This window comes from Idiotropiscis lumnitzeri, unplaced genomic scaffold (assembly GCF_059441095.1).
Source record: "Idiotropiscis lumnitzeri isolate Australia: NSW breed Sydney's pygmy pipehorse unplaced genomic scaffold, RoL_Ilum_1.0 HiC_scaffold_203, whole genome shotgun sequence".
NCBI lineage: Eukaryota > Metazoa > Chordata > Actinopteri > Syngnathiformes > Syngnathidae > Idiotropiscis > Idiotropiscis lumnitzeri.
The window spans coordinates 35173-40000 of NW_028283741.1; the positions used below are offsets into that span (position 1 = coordinate 35173).

At 62.1% G+C, this 4828-nt stretch overlaps 1 non-coding gene across 1 annotated transcript in view; it reads left to right on the forward strand.

Annotated features, from left to right (window-relative positions):
- The first annotated feature begins 4263 nt into the window (after positions 1–4263).
- LOC148314832 (18S ribosomal RNA) overlaps positions 4264–4828 on the forward strand; it is a 1933-nt gene continuing 1368 nt past the window's right edge. The window contains exon 1 of the ribosomal RNA XR_015841466.1: positions 4264–4828. This exon is cut by the window's right edge and continues 1368 nt beyond it. This is a non-coding gene — a ribosomal RNA (18S ribosomal RNA).

Here is a 4828-nt window from a genome sequence, read left to right on the forward strand (position 1 = left end):
GAGCTCCGGGTGAATTTTCACAAATTTCTTCTAAGTCCCCTTTCCAGCGGGGAACTTTGAAACATTGTATCCGACCAAAGGAAGGCTGTTGGCGGGCGCGGCGCGGCTCATAGCCGGCCCTCGGGCACGGAGCTCCGGGTGAATTTTACTCAATTCTTCTAAGTCCCCTTTCCAGCGGGGAACTTTCAAACATTGTATCCGACCACTGAAGGCTGTTGGCGGGCGCGGCGCGGCTCACAGCCCGCCATCAGGCACGGAGCTCCGGGGAAATTTGCCTCATTTCTTCTAAGTCCCCTTTCCAGCGGGGAACTTTCAAACATTGTATCCGACCAAAGGAAGGCTGTTGGCGGGCGCGGCGCGGCTCACAGCCCGCCCTCAGGCACGGAGCTCCGGTGAAATTTGCTCAATTCTTCTAAGTCCCCTTTCCAGCGGGGAACTTTGAAACATTGTATCCGACCAAAGGAAGGCTGTTGGCGGGCACGGCGCGGCTCATAGCCGGCCCTCGAGCACGGAGCTCCGGGGGAATTTGCCTCATTTCTTCTAAGTCCCCTTTCCAGCGGGGAACTTTGAAACATTGTATCCGACCAAAGGAAGGCTGTTGGCGGGCACGGCGCGGCTCATAGCCGGCCCTCGAGCACGGAGCTCCGGGGGAATTTGCCTCATTTCTTCTAAGTCCCCTTTCCAGCGGGGAACTTTGAAACATTGTATCCGACCAAAGGAAGGCTGTTGGCGGGCACGGCGCGGCTCATAGCCGGCCCTCGAGCACGGAGCTCCGGGGGAATTTGCCTCATTTCTTCTAAGTCCCCTTTCCAGCGGGGAACTTTGAAACATTGTATCCGACCACTGAAGGCTGTTGGCGGGCACGGCGCGGCTCATAGCCGGCCCTCGGGCACGGAGCTCCGGGTGAATTTGCCTCATTTCTTCTAAGTCCCCTTTCCAGCGGGGAACTTTGAAACATTGTATCCGACCGTGGAAGGCTGTTGGCGGGCACGGCGCGGCTCATAGCCGGCCCTCGGGCACGGAGCTCCGGGTGAATTTGCCTCATTTCTTCTAAGTCCCCTTTCCAGCGGGGAACTTTGAAACATTGTATCCGACCACTGAAGGCTGTTGGCGGGCGCGGCGCGGCTCACAGCCCGCCCTCAGGCACGGAGCTCCGGGGAAATTTGCCTCATTTCTTCTAAGTCCCCTTTCCAGCGGGGACCTTTCAAACATTGTATCCGACCACTGAAGGCTGTTGGCGGACGCGGCGCGGCTCACAGCCCGCCCTCAGGCACGGAGCTCCGGGGAAATTTGCCTCATTTCTTCTAAGTCCCCTTTCCAGCGGGGAACTTTCAAACATTGTATCCGACCACTGAAGGCTGTTGGCGGGCGCGGCGCGGCTCACAGCCCGCACTCAGGCACGGAGCTCCGGGGAAATTTGCCTCATTTCTTCTAAGTCCCCTTTCCAGCGGGGACCTTTCAAACATTGTATCCGACCACTGAAGGCTGTTGGCGGACGCGGCGCGGCTCACAGCCCGCCCTCAGGCACGGAGCTCCGGGGAAATTTGCCTCATTTCTTCTAAGTCCCCTTTCCAGCGGGGAACTTTCAAACATTGTATCCGACCACTGAAGGCTGTTGGCGGGCGCGGCGCGGCTCACAGCCCGCACTCAGGCACGGAGCTCCGGGGAAATTTGCCTCATTTCTTCTAAGTCCCCTTTCCAGCGGGGACCTTTCAAACATTGTATCCGACCACTGAAGGCTGTTGGCGGACGCGGCGCGGCTCACAGCCCGCCCTCAGGCACGGAGCTCCGGGGAAATTTGCCTCATTTCTTCTAAGTCCCCTTTCCAGCGGGGACCTTTCAAACATTGTATCCGACCACTGAAGGCTGTTGGCGGACGCGGCGCGGCTCACAGCCCGCCCTCAGGCACGGAGCTCCGGGGGAATTTGCCCCCTCATTTCTTCTAAGTCCCCTTTAGGCGACCAGGGGTTGACAATTTAGGTGACCAGGGGTTGACAATTTAGGCGACCAGGGGTGACTTTTAGGCGACCAGGGGTGAGGTTTAGGCGACCAGGGGTGAGGTTTAGGCGACCAGGGGTAGCGTTTAGGCGACCAGGGGCGTTGCAGTTCCGCCGAATTGCATTAGGGGCGCTGCAGTAGGCAAACGTTTTTACCCCTAGTCAGAGGGTCATTTGCCTACTTCCCAGGTTTACCCGGGTTTTCCAAAACACCTGGGGCACATTTTTAGGAACCACGTTTTTAGAAACAAAAATTCTTCTATGTCCACCTCCGTGAAAGAAATTGCCCAATGGTTCCCGCGGAAGAGAGCTGCCAGGCGGACGCATACTGCAATAACGGCCGCCCTGGCGCTCTGGTGGATGTTATCCTCGAAATTTCTTCTATGTGCCCATTCCAGCGGGCAACTTGCGAACAATGGTGTCCGACCATGGAAGGCTGTTGGCGGACGCGGCGCGGCTCACAGCCCGCCCTCAGGCACGGAGCTCCGGGGGAATTTTCCCCTCATTTCTTCTAAGTCCCCATTCCAGCGGGGAGCTTGCAAACGTGGTATCCGACCACTGAAGGCTGTTGGCGGGCACGGCCCCACCAGCGCAACACGGCACTTCCTATGACTCGGGTCCGACGCAGGAGGAGCGGTCCTCCCGGCCCCGCCACACGGCACTTCCTATGACTCGGGTCCGACGCAGGAGGAGCGGTCCTCCCGGCCCCGCCACACGGCACTTCCTATGACTCGGGTCCGACGCAGGAGGAGCGGTCCTCCCGGCCCCGCCACACGGCACTTCCTATGACTCGGGTCCGACGCAGGAGGAGCGGTCCTCCCGGCCCCACCACCGCCACACGGCACTTCCCATGACCCGGGGACCGACGCAGGAGGAGCGGTCCTCCCGGCCCCACCGCAACACACACAACCACTGACCGATTGGCAATCATGACCCGCCATCGGAGGGCCCCTGCCGGCCCCGGCCTCGCGCCGGGGTGTTCGGGTGGACGGTTCCTTCGGCCTGCGGGTCGACCTCTGAGCGTTGGCCGGCACCGCAGCACCGCAGCACACACATAACCACTGACCGATTGGCAATCATGACCCGCCATCGGAGGGCCCCTGCCGGCCCCGGCCTCGCGCCGGGGTGTTCGGGTGGACGGTTCCTTCGGCCTGCGGGTCGACCTCTGAGCGTTGGCCGGCACCGCAGCACACACACAACCACTGACCGATTGGCAATCATGACCCGCCATCGGAGGGCCCCTGCCGGCCCCGGCCTCGCGCCGGGGTGTTCGGGTGGACGGTTCCTTCGGCCTGCGGGTCGACCTCTGAGCGTTGGCCGGCACCGCAGCACACACATAACCACTGACCGATTGGCAATCATGACCCGCCATCGGAGGGCCCCTGCCGGCCCCGGCCTCGCGCCGGGGTGTTCGGGTGGACGGTTCCTTCGGCCTGCGGGTCGACCTCTGCGCGTTGGCCGGCACTTCCCTACCGTTACCCACCCCACCCCTGGGGTTGTGACAAAACGGCACTTCCTATGACTCGGGGTCCGACGCAGGAGGAGCGGTCCTCCCGGCCCATCTCGCACCCACACCCTGACATGTACTGCACCACACCAACCACTGACCGATTGGCAAGCATGACCCGCCATCGGAGGGCCCCTGCCGGCCCCGGCCTCGCGCCGGGGTGTTCGGGTGGACGGTTCCTTCGGCCTGCGGATCGACCTCTAGCGCACCAACCAGCGCGAAACCGCTTTCGTCGCGAGACCGAGACGACCCTGTCGCGTGCCCGTCGGCCACACGGGCCCAGAGATGTCCTACACGGGAGTTCCGCCGCGCTCGCGGGTGCCCCGCCACGAGAGGGGTGCGGGAGCCCAGGCCCGCGTCAGCCGAGCGGTCCTTCCCGAAAAAGCATGTTTCTCAAACCCTACCGGCGTCTGTCAGAAGACGCCGCCTCCGAGTGCGTGTTGCGGTCGCGGGCGTGCGGGCGGCTCCGGCTCCCTCCCGCGACTGACCGCCACGCGGTAACGCGGCCTCTACGGACCGAGTACATACCGAGGCCCAGCCGACTTCCTCACCGCGCACGGGGGCTGAATCGGTAACGGAAATTTCGGTAGCCCACGTCCGAAAAAAATGAGAGAGAAAAAACAACGAGGGAGGCTGGGGTGCCGCCGGGGGTAACCCCGCGGGAGGCCGTCTCCCGCGGGCGCCGCCCGGTCCCCGCGCCCGGCTCCCCGCTCAGCTCCGGTTCCAATGCAAGAAACACAGACCGCCGGACGCGAGGGCTACCTGGTTGATCCTGCCAGTAGCATATGCTTGTCTCAAAGATTAAGCCATGCAAGTCTAAGTACACACGGTTCCGATACAGTGAAACTGCGAATGGCTCATTAAATCAGTTATGGTTCCTTTGATCGCTCCACCGTTACTTGGATAACTGTGGCAATTCTAGAGCTAATACATGCAAACGAGCGCCGACCCGTCTCCGCGGGGACGCGCGCATTTATCAGACCCAAAACCCACGCGGGTTCGGTTTGCCGCGGTGCAGCGGGCCCGCCGGCTTTCACAGCCGGCGGGCTGTCGGTCTCCGCGGTGCCGCCGGCCCGGCCCCCCCTTTGGTGACTCTAGATAACGCCCGAGCCGATCGCCGGCCCCCCCGCGGCGGCGACGTCTCATTCGAATGTCTGCCCTATCAACTTTCGATGGTACTTTCTGCGCCTACCATGGTGACAACGGGTAACGGGGAATCAGGGTTCGATTCCGGAGAGGGAGCCTGAGAAACGGCTACCACATCCAAGGAAGGCAGCAGGCGCGCAAATTACCCACTCCCGACACGGGGAGGTAGTGACGAAAA